This window comes from Miniopterus natalensis, chromosome 8 (genome assembly GCF_054644295.1).
Source record: "Miniopterus natalensis isolate mMinNat1 chromosome 8, mMinNat1.hap1, whole genome shotgun sequence".
In the NCBI taxonomy this organism is placed as follows: Eukaryota; Metazoa; Chordata; class Mammalia; order Chiroptera; family Miniopteridae; genus Miniopterus; species Miniopterus natalensis.
Window position 1 is genome coordinate 73,102,409 of NC_142088.1, and position 18,707 is coordinate 73,121,115.

Sequence of the window (18,707 nt, forward strand, 5' to 3'; positions counted from 1 at the left end):
TGGGAGGTTATGGCATCCAAATCTAACCCAACCCTACCTGAAAGCAAAGCACATGATTTTTCTGCTATAAATTTTCAGTAAATATAATATCTCAACAATTAGTATGTACATATAAGGATTCTTATTGGGCTTTGAACTACACAGACAAATTAGGAAATCTTGCCATCAAAGAGCTTAACAAACTGTTCTCATCTCTTCAGCATGTTCACTGTATATTTATGAAGTCTTTAATGTGTTTATTATTAAATTTTTAAACATTAGTATATTTACTTACTATTATTCTGAAACTAGTAATATACATATTATCCTACAATAGAAATTAACTTTGATCCAAACATTCCAACACATTTTAAAAAATATATCTTTATTGATTTCAGAGAGAGGAAAGGAGAGGGAGAGGAAGAGATAGAAGCATCAATGATGAGAGAGTCATTGATCAGCTGCCTCTTGCAGGCCCCCGACCGGGGATGGAGCCAGAAACCCCGGCATGTGCCCTGACCGGGAATCGAACCATGATCTCCAGGATCCTAGGTCGATGCTCAACTGCTGAGCCACGCCAGCAGAGCATTCCAACACATTTTGAATTTAGATGCCATTTTTATCATCAAAAAATATGTGGAACCCCATTTTATAAAGGAACACAATTTCTCATTTATTTATATATTTTTTAATATTAATATAACCAAACTCTTGGGATAGAAGTTTCTATCCTAGGATATTATTTCTGAGCATATGTCTTCCATGACTTTGTTCAGGGCTGTGATGATAATTACTTATGATTGCTCTATAACGAAATTAATACCTTCAATTAAAATTTTTTCAAATGTGCTTTTCATATGATGAGGGCATATTTATAGATATTTGGATGCTTTTTTCCATTTATTCCAACACATTTAACATATATATAATATATATATTATATATATACAAATTTTAAAACTTTGATGGGAATCAAAATCTACATAGAGAAATCTATGTAGCAAAAATCCAAATAGCAAAATCTGGAAACATTTCTAATTTCTGACATTATAATAGCATTCGATTGATAAAAAAATAATAACAATAAAAATTCTACTTGGGCACCTCCTAATTATTCATTTCCTCCCCAGAGCAAAAATAAGAGATATTCAGAACCTAGACCTGTGACTCACTGCAAAGTACTTTGCAAAGAATGTAAAATAATATTTTACTAAATCCAAGTCCACTCCCACAGCATTATAAATCAATTCTAAACAGATATTTCCTTCAGTGAGTATGAATAGACTATGGAGAATTACTCAATGCAGGAGAAGACCACCAAGTCTATGACAAATTATTGCAATTTTCTCCTTAAAAAGGTATTTGCATGAGGATTTAGAAGAAAATGTTAGAAAATGCAGGGCAGGACAAAAGTAGGTTTATAATTGTAAGTATGCAAAACAAAGAGTTTATTTTTATATTATTTTTAATTATTGTAGTATTTTCCATAGGAGCGATTATAAACATATTCTTGGACCTCCCTAAATATTATATATGCCCTCAAAGAGAATCAAGAGAATATACTTCCCATGAAATTAGTTTGAATAAACATGAGAAAGGGAGAATCATAGGAAAGAAATTTAGAGACACAAAGCCACAGAAATATATTTTTAAAGAGACACTGGAAAAGCAAAATTCTATAAAATAGTCAAATAATTAAGTAAAGAAGAAAGCTGAAATTTTCAAGGAAGCATATAACATATACGAAGACTGGATATCGGAGTTCAGAGAAATAGATAATAAATGTTCCTTCTAAAAGGTTTCACAATAATAAAAGCTCACTGAGTCTTAGAAAAAACTAGTAAAAGGATGCCATCTAGTCAAATTAAGGTAGAAATAGATGTTTATATGAATAAGTAACAACTCACTAGCCTGTAGAAGAACAGAAATGAAGTTGATCTCGACCTTGTCCATGGTAAATTACAAAGGAATAATAACTGCAGATATTTGAAGAAAAAAACTGTGAGATTCTTTAAGAAATAAGACTCAAACTTTAGTTATCAAAGAAATAAACAAAATAATCCCATTAGTGTTATGTTCTCTAAAACAAACTAAATAATGCAATTCTTAATATAATTCTTTTGTTGACATAAAAAAGAAAATGACAATCAAAAGAGCATTTCATTAATTTGAGAAATAATTTAAAAAATTTTAAATAGTCAAAGAGCAAAGAAATATAAAAATATGTTAAGTAATGATTAGGGTCTAAATTTAATCAGTTCAGGCTTTTAAATTCCTTTATTAAAGGAGCTTATTCAATAAGACAAATTTTTAAAGAGAGAGAGAGAGGAAAAGGTCAGTGTAAATTAGCTTCTAATATAACATATTTAAATATCCGTCGTGGTAGTGGGCCTGGGGCAAAGGTGCAAATGACTTCTACAGGCTAAGAATAAGCAGGAGGCTTTCCGTTCAGGACACAAGCATGTACCTCTCCTCCCTGGTAAATGTCCACTAAAAGCACACTGAATAACTAAATGCATTATTGCTCATGAAAAGATCTAAAGGCAATGGGCCATGAGTGCGTGGGGTATTTCAGAGAGCAGAACAACAGACAGCAGGAGCCTTGCGAAATAGCAGGGGGAAGAAGCAGTAGTTGGAGGAGAACCCCTCTTCCCTGTGGAACCCCTCAGGACAGGCAGCCCTAGTACAGGGCTGGAGGGAGAAGACGGGGCGGGAGTTCCTTCAAAGGCAGTCTCTTCAGTCACTGTGCTAGCTGTCTCCCCACACTACCTGCCACTTCTCTGTTCACCCCTTCCTGGATCACTAAATATATTTTGTTCTGGGGAAAAGCTGGAGAATTATTTTTAAAAAATCAGAAGCACCTACATTAAAGACAATTTGATGGTTTAGATATATGAAAATTGTAACCAACAGATAGATACATTCAAATTCCACTCAAATAAGTATTTTACATATAAAAATCAAGCAATCGTATCACTCAGTTTCTAATAATAAATAATGCTCTTGAAAGAAGTTTTCAAATTAACACAGGTTAAAGCATAATTAAACCCAGGTTAAAGCATAATGAAAAATCCCAAATCAGCTATGGCTGGCGTGGCTCAGTTGGTTGGGCGTCCTGCTATGTACTGAGGGATGCCGGTTCGATTCTCAGTCAGGGCACATGCCTGGGACACTCTTGAGTCAATGTTTCTCTCTCTCCCTCCCTCTCCCTTGCTCTCTCTCTAGAGCTCAATACAAAACATAAAAATGAAAAATCCCAATCAAAGGAACCATAGTCTAGTAGAACGATTGGTGAGCAGTGATAACTATGAATGATATACTTAATTTTAAGCAATTGTGTTCACAAGTCAGAGCAGGCTACCTGTGGGGCAGGAGTGAAGTGAGCAGCAAGGTGAGTTTGTTTTTGGCTCACAAATGGTTGAATGCAGGTGACTGGTAAGTGACCTTCTGTCTTGTGACTCCATCTCTTAAGATCTCAGAAGCTCCTCTTGAGTCTTCTGTGTGCTGATGGACTACGGGAAAAGGCCAAGATTAGAAAATCACACCAAGTTTTTATTGGCAGTACCTGAAAAGCAACTATCATATCTAGCTGATGTCTATTAGCCATAATTCTTATTCTTACACTTGTGTTGGAAATAAAATCTACTTGTGTGTACAGCAGATAAGCAATAAAGGTTTAGTGGAAAGAAAAGCCAAGATTCTGTAACAGTTATTTTTAAAAGATTATAAATATCATCCATAATGATTAATTTTGTAATGGTTTTGCTCCCTTGTGCTTTCTTTTTTAATTATTGATTTTTAAAAATTAATAATAATTTGAAGTAAAAGTTAGCCACAAAACTACAGTATGAACCAGCATTTATTACTGATGAGAATTCATACATTGTCATTCCTTGTATTATTTAAGGAGAGATCTTAAATGTAATATTTTTATTTTCAACATTGAAAATTAGAAAAATTAGATTTAAGTAACTACTAGCAGTTTTAAAGCATGTAGACTTTCCAAGACACTATAGGAAAAATCCATGTGTAATTGACAAATGAGAGACAATAATAAAATGCAAACTAACACTAAAAAGCTCAGAAGAGTAAAACCTAAAATGCATAAAACAAGAAATAAAAAAAATCAAATAAACACTATTAAAATTTATTTGCCCTTAGAAATCAAAACAAAACAAAACAAACAACAATAAAAAATACCTGGATCAATGATGGATGAATATCAAACATGGTGAGTAAAAGTAACGTGAAAGCAAAAGCAATCATATTGTGTGCTTCCATTTTCATAAATCTCATAAACAAGCAGCCAATAGTTTGAGATCAGAATAGTGGCCATGCCCTGGAGATCAGTCACTGAGGGATTGCCACGGGGGGCCCTTCGGTGTTTCCTGGAAGTATTCTCTTTCTTTACCTGGGTTACTTGCTCACAGAGGCATGCAAACCTCTTTAATGTCGATTGACTCATATAATTCTTATGATGACAAAATCAGCTTTATCTGTGTGTGTTCTACTTCTATAAAATCTCTTTAGGCAAATATATTAGTTATAGGAACAAATTATAAAGTATTTATGAATTACCATACACATTACTAAAATTGGTAAGGACCTAGGGATGAACCTAAACTATTTGCTCAAAGTTGTAAATGAAGATGCGAGAAGGCAGATATTCCTTGGACATGGTGACTGGAACAGGTTCATCAAATCCGAGTGAAATACGGCATTTGCCTTCAAGGATGTAGGGGGGAAACCTGACCCCTTCCACTTAGCATGTGAACAGATGGGAAGGAAGTTAAAACCAAGACCAGAGCTGAGAAATCAGGGCGGGGCCCTGGTCAAATGTCCTAGCTGACCTTGCCTTTTATTGTTTCTGTCCTATACGTTACTAATCACCGTTGCTGGAACAGTTTCCCCCCACCTGAGTCCGAGAGCTACGGAAGACCAAGACCTTGGTGCAGGGGCTTAGGTCCTTACCATGATGCTCTCAGTCAGGCCCTATCACCCATCACGGGCTGAATGAGTGTCCCCTTGAAATTCTTATGTTGAAGCCATCCCCCCCTCACTTCCATATGATGTAACTAGGGGGTAAACCTTTGGGAGGGGATTAGGGTGAGGCCCAGGGCTTGGAGCCCTCCTGAATGGGATCAGGGTCCTTACGAGAATCACAGGAGAGCTTGCTTCCTTTTCCCCCTCTCGGCCTGGAATATGAATGCCCTCGGAGATTGTTACACAAATCGAGTAAACCTCCAAAATAAGTAATGGAGAAACAGCACTTAAGATCATGATTCTCATTTCGAAACATTCTTCCTTGGGCTCCATAATTCTCAGCCTCCATTCAAATTACAAAGAGGGGCTCAATCGTTTTAGTCAGTTTCTTTGTTTCACATAATAACAGCTTGACTATAAGAGCCTTTTCTTTGAAAAAAAGAACCCCCCTCTGGGCAGCTAAGAAACAACACTGGCAGGATATTGTTTGATCATGAAACAATGGAGTTAAGGCTAAAGCCAATAATACCCTGACACCGATATTTAAATGCAGAGTGTAAATTGTCAGACCTTTTTGTTTTCATCTTTGTCAACAGGAGTGAGCCTGCAGGTGTTAGCGTATTGCACATCTGCAGGGTTTTAAAGGGCATAAATAGTCGGTTGAAATAACAAAAGAAAGCCAATGGACTGGGTGCTATGATTATAAACAGACAATAAGGGTTATTTTTGTTTAATGAATTAAATTCACAGGGTTACAAAAATGAAGAATCTTTAAAGTATTCCTAAGCAGTAACCTGACTCTTAGCTGATAGCTTGGTATCTCTTCTCTAAGGAGTCAACTAGTTTATGTTCAAACACCTCCACTGATGAGGTCACATTATCTATTGAGGCACTGCATTCTTATTTTGGCCACTTCTAATTACAAAAATGTTCTTTGAAATTTATAATAATTTTTTTATCCCTAAGATTTAAACATTTGTCTAATCTTTATACCTTTGATTCAAAAAAAGCAAAGCTAATAACTTCTCTACAATTACTCCCAAATAAAAATCACAAACAATCCTCCAAGCTGGGCAGTGTTCTTACTTCATATTTAAGTATAGTAAACCTTATAGAACTTTAAGAATGTGTGCAAGTCCTTACATCTAGGACTGTCATGTAGACACTAGGGCCTAACTAATAGAATTGTTAGCTGAGTGCATTCTGTGGTGCAAAAGATAATACATTTAAACTGCTCTGATTTCTCTTTGCTCATTCTATCCTGGTTATATGAAGAACATTTGTTATTTGCCAGGCACTGTGGCAGTGCTGGGAACTGCCATGGAGATTCTAATAGAGAGATAGAGAATGCTAAATACGATTGTGTGGATAAATACATAAACTATTGTGAAGACAATTAAGAAAAAGAAGGAGTTCTAGAGGACAAAGAAAATGATGATATGACCAGTCTGGAGAGCATGGCCCTAATGGATAGGTAGATCTTGTTTAAGGGACAGTAAGTTCACAGTGTTTGAAAATGAGAAGTGAAGACAGAGTGACACACATTGGGTAGAAACACAGGGGTTTCATAAACATTTTTAATAAAGACATTGGTATTTAAAACAAGAGAAATCCACTGAATTTTTTGAATGGGGTTGAGTGATAAAGACACTGGTCTTTAAAACAAGAAAAATCTATTGAATTACTTGGGTGGGGTTGGGTGACATGATTATATTTACATATTCAAAAGATTACTATTGTGAGAACATTTTAATGGGTTTTTTTGTTGTTTTATTTTTTGTTTGGTTTGCACTATGGGGATGGGGCTCAATTATTTGCAAATTGACAAACCCTATAGGTTATTCTGATGCTTGCTAAAATTTGAGAACCATGGAAGGAGGCTTTTATTTAGAACATTGGGTTCTTATTCCTGACTTTGCATTAGAATCATGTGGGAGCTTGCTGAACTCACTTAAAGAAAAAGTTACCACCAAACCTATTTAATTTTTTCTGGGGTGGAACATTGGCATCAGTACATGTTAAAACTGATTTTAAAGGGTAGATGGAAAACTACTGGGTTAGCGCATCAAGGAAATAAACTGGTTGATCCTGAGAAAGAAGGATTGCCTATGCCTGGGAAGACAGAGGGTGATAAATTGTGGGAAACGCTTCTGGTTCCCTCTCAAATTCTATCAATACCTGGGCTCTCAATGAAAGTACTACAGCCTTGGCCGTAGCCAAGAACATTTCTAATGACCAATACTGTAAGAGAACTGGGCCTTTAGAGATTTTCTGCATCGATGTGCTAGGAGCCCCGTAGGGTGTAAAAATTAGGAAGGGTGCGATATCAACAGCGGCAGGAATAGCAAAAATGAGTCTAGCTACAGGTGTAGACCTTTCCCCATTCTGTCATGATACATTTTGGGATGCTCATATAATCTCATTAGGGTAAGGGAAACTGCAGTCACAGTCAGAATTAGATAGCCCATAAGATGATGAATACAGAGTGTTAATTCTTCCAGAGAAAAGAAACAAGATTATTTACCAAGCAATAACAGTAAGGCCAATGATTCATTTTCGTCAGCAACAATAAAAGCTTGAAGATATTAGGTGACTGATGCCAGAGGGGCAAGTCTCTAGTGGAGACTTGATCCCCAAGCCAAGAGGGTCCTTGGCTTTGCTCAGGAAAGAATTGAAGATGTGAACCAGACAAGAGGTTAATGTGGAAAAACAGGTTTTATTGAGCAGAGAAGACAGCAAGGAAAACCACTCCACAGACAGAGAAGTGGACACTCCTCACAAGAGAAGGAAGAGAGACCCCAAACATTTATAGAGGTTGAGCTTATATCTGTTCATAGCTTCTATGGAAAATTGATGGTATGGGGAAATACAGAGTGGAAAACCTTCGGAATTAACTTTACCATTACAAGGTATATTTTTGGCCTTGTGTTTTCCTTTATGGTATGGGTAAATGACAAGGTAAGGGTGAGTAGCTATTAATCAGTTATGGGAATTCTCTTTGTCCCCAGGCTCTTCGGGATCTGCTTGCATCTCTGGTCATAGCAGACCCCTGACTTAACTTTGTTTGACTTTGGTTAATTAATATAGTTCTCATGCCTCTCTCTATATTAGAACCATATACTCAAACACAATTATTATGCAAGAAATACAAAATACAGTCATTTTTACAGGCAAGACATACTTAATCATAGATTTGATTTAAAAGTATCATGAACTTTTGCACTTCAACAAGAAGAAAAATGATTTCAGGTGAAAGAGATGGGACACCAGAAACATGAGTAAAGAAACTGACAAAACACAATTGATTTTTTAAAAGGTATAAATAATTCTGTATATATTTTAAAAGGGATGAAGCAAAAACTCTACATAGCAATGGTAAGATGCAAGGCAGGGAGTGAGCTTTTTTATGAATGAACTACCAAGTTCTTCATCTCTTATCAGAAGAATAGATATAACAATGGGCTTATTTGAATAATCTTATTACATGTACATCTTAAAAATAAGTGTAATCACAGAAACTAAATAAATGCAACTAATAGCCTAGAAATGTAAAGTAAAGAATGGGACTAGAGAAAAATGTCTTAATAAACCATAAGGCAGAGAAAACATTAAAAAGCAAGCAAAACAGATGGTAAGTATAATGCAAAATAAGTAGACAATTTATTTCTGTATTAGTAAACACATTAAATGTACATGGATTATCAACTTAGATAAAAATAACATAATGTAAAATGACAACTTTATATTGCTACCATATACCCATCTAAAGGAAAACCACACAAAACATATATAAATAAGAAGATGGAAAAAATATATTAGCTAAATACCAATTATAAATAACAAAATTTTGAGATAGAATTATTAATATCAGAAAAAATGTAAATTAAAGCAAAAAGCACAGAGGTTTAGCAAAAAAAAATTCAGCACATAAAGCAAAATGCATTAAGATAATTCCTATAAAACAATTTATCAAGATAAAAAGTTTTATACTGATATATATAGTTTTGAACTGTATATAATAACTGAATTTTAAAGAGAATTTTTAAATTCCATAATTATAGTAAAATATTTTAAATATATTTTTGCAATAGGCATGTATGTTGATCAAGCAATAAAAGTTACAATAAAAAATGTTGAATTACAGTGACCTAGCATCATCTAAAGGATGAAATCTTCTTATAAGTTATAAAGAATATATTATTTTAGTCAATGTTTTGTACAAGATTTTACTGAAATAAGTATTTTTTGATATAAAGAAATTCCCCTAAATATAATGAGAATATGGTTTTTTTGTACTATTTCTCTTTATTTGATTTAAATGCACGTTGTCTTTGGGAATTAATTCAACTTTATTTTACAGTTTGTTTTATCTTTTAGATACTAGTATTCACTGAAATACAACAAAGGCAGTTCCCACTTAACATGAGCAATCTGTTCTAGATAAAAGTACTGACCAAGAACCTGTTTGCCATCATTTGAAGAAATTCACATTGCATTAGAAGTTAAGCCCACAAACTCCCAAATCCCAAACTTTCAATTTCTAAAATAGCACCAAAATATAGAAAACCATTCAACACTGGGAATTTAGCAAGGGCTACATTTTAAAAAGCACCACTAGGAAAGAGATCAGAACAAATACCATGGTAGAGTGACTCTCACAAAGACTGATGCTATGATCCCTCTTAGTGTAACAAACAACAAAAAGACGGTGTTGGCTGCCTGCTACAAAGAAAGCCGAACTCATGAAGTAGGTGCTGGTGCAAAAGGAAAGAGATTTTACTCAGAAGTCACTGGACCTGGGAGAATGGTGAACACTTGTCTCAAAGATCATCTCCTCTTCCTGCCCAAGCCCAGCATTCTTGTAGAGACAGGGATAGGAAGGCTTTTTTTTCTTCTTTCCAATGACCTTGCTAGCTTTTGGCTCACACGGGGCCCTATCCATTCATCTTCCTAGCTTTGGCATGCTCAGTCCTGTCTGTACATATTCCTAGCTTTTGGCAAGCTTGGCTTAAGAACCTCCCCTTTTCATGACCTTGGCTTGTGCAGGAGACCCCCTGGTGCTCTGACTGACTGTCTATGGTAACATTAGTAGCACTAATATTCAAATACAATCTCTACACTGATATTCAGTTATTCGATTCAAGATTCTTATAGGTGATTCAGATGTTCATTTTTCTCCTTGTACTTTTTTTTATTAAATTTATTGGGATGACATCTGTTAATAACATTATATAAGTTTCAAGTGTACAATTCTGAAATTCATCAAGTGTATATTGCAACGTGTGCTCACCACCTGCAGTCCAGTCTTCCCTCATCACTGCATATTTGACCCCCTACACCCTCTTAATCCACCCTCCACTCCTCTTCCCCTCTGGAAACATTCCTATTGTCTGTCTCCATGAGTCTATTTGCTTTTTTGGTTTATTTATGGCTTTCTCTTTTATATCTAATATATTAGTGAAATCATATGGATCATCCTTTCCCTCTGACTTATTTGGTGAGCATAATGCTCTCAAGATCCATGCAAGTTGTCACAAATGGCAGAAATCACCCTTGGTTAGGGCTGAGTAGTCGTCCATTATATATATATGGAATCTCCTTCTTTATCCAATTACCCATGGTTGGATATTTAGGTTGCTTCCATGTCTTGGCAACAATGAATAACGCTGAAATGAACATAGTGGTATGTATAGCTTTATGAATAAATATTTTCTAAATTTGGGATTGATACCCAAAAGAGAGATTGCTGGGTTATATGGTAACTGTATTAATTTTTTGAGGAGCCTCCACACTGTTTTCCAAAGTGATTGTGCTAGTTTACATTCCCACCAGCAGTGAATGAGGGTTTTCTTTTCTCCACACCCTCTCCAACACTTGCTATTTCTTGTCTTATTGATAATGGACATTCTAACAAATGTGAGGTGGTATCTCATTGTTGTTTTGACTTATATTTCTTTTACAGTTAGTGAAGTTGAGCATCTCTTCATATGTATGTCTTCTTGGGAAAAGACCAATTCTCACTGTATTTAGAATATTACTCAAAATTTTTCCAAGTTCTTTATATATTGAGAATATGGGGAATAAATATATATTTTTTCCTCTAGAAGTGTATAAGTTCTAAAGTTCAGATGTTAACCACCAGAAGTTTTTCTATAAGCAAACATTAAACAAGTAATCTAAGTGATATGCCTCTAATGGTGTTTACAAGTACAGTACATGTTGGATCATATTGTATGCAATTACTTAAAAATGTTTCAACACTAACTGCTGCAAATATTTTTACTTTATTTTATGATTGCCTAATTTATTAAGGAATCAGTAGATATGCAGAAGTTATATCCTATATTATATATATATATATTTACATCAACCAAATGCCTTACTTCTAAAACTACTTTAAAATCACTATTGGGTGACTGGTAAAAGAATATGAATTTTTTAAAAATTTCATATAAAGTTGACTTATAGGCCTGCAAGATATTTTCTTTCAGTTTCTTTTCCCTGCATTTAAAATGTTTGCATCCCAGCCAGGCATGGCTCAGCGATTGAGCATCGACCTAGGATCCAGGAGATCACAGTTCAATTCCCAGTGAGGGCCCATGCCCAGGTTGTGGGCTCGATCCCCAGCAGGGGGTGTGCAGGAGGCAGCCGATCAATGACTCTCTCATCATTGATGTTTCTCTCCCTTTCCCTCTCCCTTCCTCTCTCTGGAACCAATAAAAATATTTTTAAAAAAATAAAAATAATAAAAAATAATAAAATAAAATGTGTGCATCCAAAGCATTATATTTAAATGTGAGAGATTAAACATGCATATGTTTCTCTGCTCTCTCTGTTAATTCCCAACAAAAGGCCATCAGAGGGATTGAATCAGCAAGGACATGCAAATTGAGGAGACTAGGATGGAAGACAGATGAAAAATGTCAAAAAAAGTTTTAGAAGATAAAAATTGGATAGATAAGTAGCTGAAAATTTATGCTTTAGCTTTTACAATCAATTAAGTGCCTGTGGCAGGACTAATAGCTAATCTGTAGTCTTTCATCTAGCATTAGGGATGCCTGAGGATTTGACCCTTAGGTAAACCCTCCTGGAAAGACCAAGCAGGGAAAGTATAAGGATATTCTTTCCCTAAGATAAATGAAGGTTTTGCTAAGTTTGCTTTGTACCAGACTAAGATCCTATACCTGGTCGTTAATATTATTTATTAAGCAACCTATTATTGATGAGTAATCTGAAATTGATAAATAAGCTGTAATTGAGGAGTAATGTGCAATTGATGAGGTGTAGTTTCACCAGGGAATGAGAGCTAGTCAAGCACCCCTGAGAGTGATACATGACTAATGAGGCATAAATAAAGACACCTCGAGTACAGCTTTCCTCAGCCTCATGTCACATGGCTACTTGCAACCAGTGGGGAATGACTAGGACATTTGGAATCTGCCCCTGGGAATCATGAGGCATCTGCCTACACTGTTTTTTAAACTCAGGAAACTTGTTACTAGATAAACTTCATTGTGTGCTCAACCTACAACCATTGTGACTTATCCAGCAAAGCTGCTGTTAAAAGCTGGAAGTAGGAAAGGGAAGGAGAGAGGCTAATTTGTGCCACAGACCCCCAGAAAATACAACAAATTGGAAACACTGCCTTTGGGAGTAATAAAAAGGGAGGTATGCCTGGGAAACTTTTAAGGAATCTACATATCCCCATATTAATGACTTTGCTATTTTATGCCAGGCAGCTATCCTTCTTACCCTAGGGAAGGCCTACAGGTTTACTTTTTGGAAACAATGCATTTTGTTTATATAAAAACAATGTCATTCCCCAGAAATCCAGAAAGAAAGCTGAGACCGAGATGTTCAAGAGGCCTTGGATGCTAGGACACTAGGGAAATGGAAGGATGAGTGAGGCATCATAGTGGGGGGAAAAAGAGTTGTATAAAAACCCACACTCCATAGTGTACTCCAATTTTTCTTCTTATGCCCTGAAATGTGAGTTTCAATATTACACTGGAGATTGGAGGAGAGATAAAGCAACAAAACAGACTCATCTCATGATTATCTCACTCTCTATGACCTGACCACGCATGCAGAGTTTCTAGGAACTCACATTAGAACCGTAAACTTTGTCAGTTGTCAAGGAAACGGGTGGGAGCCAGCAAAGGAGAGAGAAGAAGTGAATCTTCAGGTTGATGGGTGGGATATGCTGAGGCAAATGCTCTGCATCTGGTACCCATTGGGGGAGGAGAGAGAAGAAAGAATTTAAGGAAAAAGATTTCCAGAAAAACAAAAACAAAAGAAGCCTCTCTTTCTGGACCTGATGGGGCAGGAGGTGCCATCATGGGAGTCGACATCCGCTACAACAAAGACCAAAAGGTCAGCAGAGGGAGCCCAAGAGCTGGGACATCCACCCAGGGCTGTTAGTCAAGATGTATGTGTTTCTGTCCAGATGAACCAACTTGGCCTTCAACCAAGTCGTGCTGAAGAGGGTGTTCATGAGTCACACCAACTGGTCACCTCTGTCCCTTTCCTGATGATCCAGAAGATGAAGCTTCCTGGCCAGGAGGGCAAAACCTCTGTGATTGTAGGGACTATAACTGATGACGTGGTGTCCAGGAGGTGCCAGACTGAAGGTGTGTGAACTTTGTATGAGTAGCCACACCCACAGCCACATCCTCAAGGCCAGGGGCAAGGTCCTCACCTTCAACCAGCTGGCCCTGGGCTCCCCCAAAGACTGTGGCACCGCCCTGCTTGCTGGTCCTCAAAAGGGTGGAGAGGTGTACAGACATTTCAGCAAGGTCCTGGGAACCCTCACAGCCACACCAAACCCTACCTATCACCCAAGGGCCAGAAGTTCAAGCCCACAGGCCAAGGGGCCAGCTGCAGCTACAAAAACTAACTGCAGATCCTACCTTTTTATTAAAAAGTTTTTGGATGTTGGAAAAAAAAAGGTGGGGGGATGGTTCAGATAATTTACCTGATGTACTTAGTGATATTTGAATAAATGTTTTAGTTGAGAGTCTGGAGATAATTAAGTGATAATAAAAAGAAAAGCCAACAATGTAATTACTTATTAACTTGAGACAAGACATAAAGTTAATAAAAGTAAATTTCATCTGTAATATTAATGTAGTTGTATGATAAAGACAATAATATTGACTTAAAACTGTAATATAGCTACAGTAGAAGGTCAAGTGATGGGTATTTACTATTTATTTGCCAGGGGGGTAAATGGAGTTTAACCCTAATATTCTATAAGCAGAAAGTTCATAAATAAAGCTATGATATTATTTGGGAATATTGAAGTAAATACAGTAGAAATAGCTGAACAAGTTAAAAATAATTGCTTCTAGGGGTAGGGCACAGAGATGGGAGGAGAGAGGAGTGAGAATATTAGATACCATACAGTGTTAAAAATATGTTCACTTGATAAACTAAGAAAGATTAATACATTTCTAAAAAATGAATATTTCCTCTAATTCTTCCTTCAGAGATAACATGTTTTTACCACTTGCATAAATTTATTCTATATCTATGTCTAGATCTAAGTCCAGTTTATCAGTGATTATTCTTAGGCCAGTTTTGAAACAGTTTCCTTATGTGAAGTTAATTAGTAAACACACTGTTGGAGGAAATAATCAGGAAGATGAGATCTCAGGTGGACCCACCAGCTGGACTCAGACAATCAAAATCAGAAGCTCCCCACCCCCTCTCGGGTCCTCGGAATGTACCTGCTGCCCACGATTGCCACACTGGCAGCCGTTCCAAGGACACAGCTTTGAGAGGACAACGTGTTATTGAGACCATCTGGGCGGTGGAAGTGACTGAGCCCAGTTAAGGCCTCTATGTAAACTTTTGAGATTCTGGCAGGTGGGTGCAGAGATCTACTCAATTAAAGGTCAACCAAGACAAGCCTCATAAGTAAGTTCCCTTGCCTATTAAACCTGCCACCTACCACTCTGTGTGGTCAACTTCTTTCATCCGTTTCTCCCTGCCCTTGGTGCACAGGGGCCAGTATTTGAACAACTCACACCTCACAGGGTTGTTATGAGGCTCTAATGAAATCATACATATAAAACACTGAGCAGAGTACCTTGAATATCTCAATTTTGTCTTCACAAAGATGTTAGGTTTGTTGTGATCATATAACTTCTAATAAGGGATCTTATAAAGTATATTGGCTTGCTCTTTGATTTCATTTAAATATGTAAGGTGCACACTTTCTCTGTCAGGGTAGCTATAAATCAAATTTTTTCAGTCATCACTATTGGTATTTTGGGTAAGATAATTCTTTGTTGTCGGGGACTGTCCAGTGCATTGGAAGATGTCTAACAGCATCCCTGGGCTTTACCCACTAGATGCCAGCAGCAGGGCCTTCATTCCTCAACTGCAACAGCCAACAATGTCTCTAAGACATTACCAAGGTCCTCTGGGGGCAAAAATTGCTGCTTGTTGAAACACATTGATATATATCTACTTCATTTTCCCCAATGGCTATACTGTCTTCCCACAGAGGTACCTAGATATGCTTAACCACGCCTTGATCAGTGAATATTTTATTTATTTCCTATTTTTAATATTATAGAATGCTTAATGAAGATTTTGGTTTAAAACTTATAATCACAATGTTGTGATAAACATTATTGTACAAAATATTTGGCTGTGTCTCATATAATATCCTGGAATAATTCCACAGGGTATACATAAATAAGATTTTTAAAAATTTAAATTATAAAGTTATAGTGATTTTTAAAATGTATATATATTATATATACACGATATATTCATGTATAACATACATGTATGATTTCAGTATCCCTAAAAGCATTAGAATTTTTATATTAAAATCTTATCTAGATAAAAATAAACCCTTTGCCATTATTGCAGATGGTTCTGAAACTTGGGAGCAAGCACTTCACTGGGGAAGACACTGTCTGCTGGTTTTCAGGCATCATAACGAAACCATAAAAATCCTCTTGGGAGCATTTTTTCTCCAGAAAAGAAGTTTAGAATGTAAGTTTATGGAGCAGTAGAAAACTGACAAACGCCTCCCTTTGCAACGACAAAGGTTCTATGGGACCATTAAGATATATTTATTATTCATGGGAGGCTCATATATTATTTTGGAAAATACAAGCTTCAGAAATGACTTTTACTTTGTTCTTATAGACAAATAGGTATAATTACTACAATCAAATGCAGACTAACTTTGTAAAATTAAAACTTTTGTTTAGAAAGTTTTTTGTACATAAATTCTTAGACAAAGGAGAAACACACAGAGTACCAATTACCAGCACGTGGACACCCAGCCCTTCTTTTCCAAACAGAGAAAAGAAATCAGAAGAGAAAATATTCCATCTTGTTAATTGTTTCCACCTATGCAGGATGTTTTTGAAGCAGTGTTTCTGTTCCTTTGCTGCTGTTTTGTTTTTTTTTCATTTTGTTTTTCTAACGTGGGAATTAGGCTTTTCAGTCCAGCTTTGACTTTGTTCCCAACTTCTTGATCAGAACTCTGGAGAAGCTACAAAGAACAAAGGCATCTTGATTTACACTAGCCCAGGACTTGGGGTCCTTCCTGCCAACATGCTCTGTGAGTGTTTTCACAAAACAACCTTGTCTCCTGTTTTCTTTCAACTTTGTATCTTGCTCTGTTAACCGCTTCGGGACAAGACGTCCTGCAGGATGTTGTGCAACGTGAAGCTCTCCGTTCTTGCCACCTGGGTGCAGTTCTGCTGCCGCCAAGCTGGCCGTGCCATTCGTGGCAGGTTGAACGTCTCCGGTGGCAGCTCCCGGAATGCCAGACACCAACACACATGCAGACTTATCTAGAACCACTTCTTGGACGTGTCCTTGGATGTACCCTAGCTTAACAAAGCTGGAGGGAGAGATTCTAAGAGCTCTGAGGGACACATCTCTGTATCTTTCTTGCTGTGTGCATTGCCATCTCCTTTTTCTTTTTAATATATCTTTATTGATTTCAGAGAGAGGAAGGGAAAGGGAGAGAGAGAGACAGAAATATCAGTGATGAGAGTCACTGATCGGCTGCCTCCCGCACGCCCCTGACTGGGGATTGAGTCCGCAACCCTGGGCCTGTGCCCTGACCGGGAATCGAACCCCGATCTCCTGGATCCTAGGTCCTTGCTCAACCGCTGAGCCACGCCCGGCCGGGCTCCATCTCTTTTCTGCAGAACTTCGGTGATTTCTCATGCTGTGTAGGCAGGACCTCTGGGGCTTAGTGGGTACAACAGGATCCTCCATCCATGTTTGTTATTTAATATGTTAGGCAAGGAACTAATAATGTCTGATATGATCATCTGCTTCACAAACTTAGTATCATTAACACAATCAATGACACACCAGTAAAACCAAAGGGAAATGCTGGCCATGAGCCGCCTTTTCAGCATGTCCTCATTGCACAGTAACTCTCCTGCCCCGGGGTGTGCCATCCCACGGGCAGTGCACGGCCGCCCTGGCACCATCGTGTGTGCACCAGGTGTGCCACCGCATCCTGAACGGCTTCGATAATTTCTGATCTTAGTTTTGAGTGTATGAAAGTTAAAAAGTCCAAGAATGCTTTCCTCACAATGAGTGCTTACTCACAGCTTCCCTTGGGGCCGCTGGAGTTAGAATCTGTTTCGTTTCAGCAACGACAAGCCCTAGTTTCTCTGGCTGTACCGCGGGCGACTGCTGACCTGCAGAGCGGGAGCACGTTCCCATAGAGCTCCTCTGTCTACAGGTTCCCCTGCTCCTGGCGGCCTTGTCCCCTGTGCAGACTCCACGACGGCTGGTGCCTCCACATGTCTGAGCATCTTCCTCAGGGGCTTTAAAACAACCTGTGATTTACTCCCACACATAAGAAATGTCTTAACAATATTTCCAGAATATTGAACTTTACTTTAATTCAACCAAAGCACCTCCCAGTTCCTCCTAAGCCTGTTTTCTGTGTTCTTCATTGCCAGCTACATGTAGCACTGGATCACACGAGCTGAATCATGTGCAGATGCTATAGTTTTAATTTTTAATCGCATCAACTTCTGCATATCACTCATCATCTTCACTCTTTTTTCTCTGTCACGGTCTTTTTTTCTTAAGACCCCTCCAAAGCTGCTTTGCCCCACCCACAGGGTCATAGCTGGTCCCCTCACCGAGTTGTCCACTTTGCTTCAGTCCTTCCTCCTCTCACCCCATTTGGGTTTTTTGGGCTCTGATTCACCACTTTTACTGTCCGGCTGGGATTTCCTCCTCTTGTTGACTCTGTTTCCCTCCTGGAGTGTGCTCTTTGGTATTTTATCTCCTCGCTGCTCCACACCTTTTCCCCCTGGTTTGTGGCACTTTTCTGAAAGTTCTTAGATGTGATTTTAGGTCCACATTCCTTAACAACTTTTCTTGGGAATGTCTGAAAAGCCAGAACCATTGTTTTTATGAAATTTCTTTCTTTCTTGTGGGTATTTGTACCTTTGCCTGTGAATTTCGTCATTGCCGTTGCTCTGATTTCCATCGTAGCAACTCGTACACAACGTGGCCCACACAGACTCAGCTCCCTGCCTCCACTTCCACTTCATTACATTTTTGAGGTGTTTTACTTACAAGAGTAGATGAACTATGTGCTACTATCAACTCTCTTGTTCCAAATGCACAGTTAGCAAACTTTTAAAAACAAATTAATATATATAAAGGAATATAATAATACAAGCAGATAGACAGAAACAGCCCAAAGAGGAAACACCAATGGAAGCATTTCTTTTCTA

At 37.5% G+C, this 18,707-nt stretch overlaps 2 pseudogenes; one reads left to right on the forward strand and one right to left on the reverse strand.

Annotated features, from left to right (window-relative positions):
- The first annotated feature begins 13,299 nt into the window (after nucleotides 1-13,299).
- LOC107540525 (large ribosomal subunit protein eL18 pseudogene) lies at nucleotides 13,300-13,858 on the forward strand (annotated as a pseudogene).
- A 2,477-nt stretch (nucleotides 13,859-16,335) lies between these two features.
- LOC107540524 (pumilio homolog 3 pseudogene) lies at nucleotides 16,336-18,436 on the reverse strand (annotated as a pseudogene).
- Between the last annotated feature and the right edge of the window lie 271 nt (nucleotides 18,437-18,707).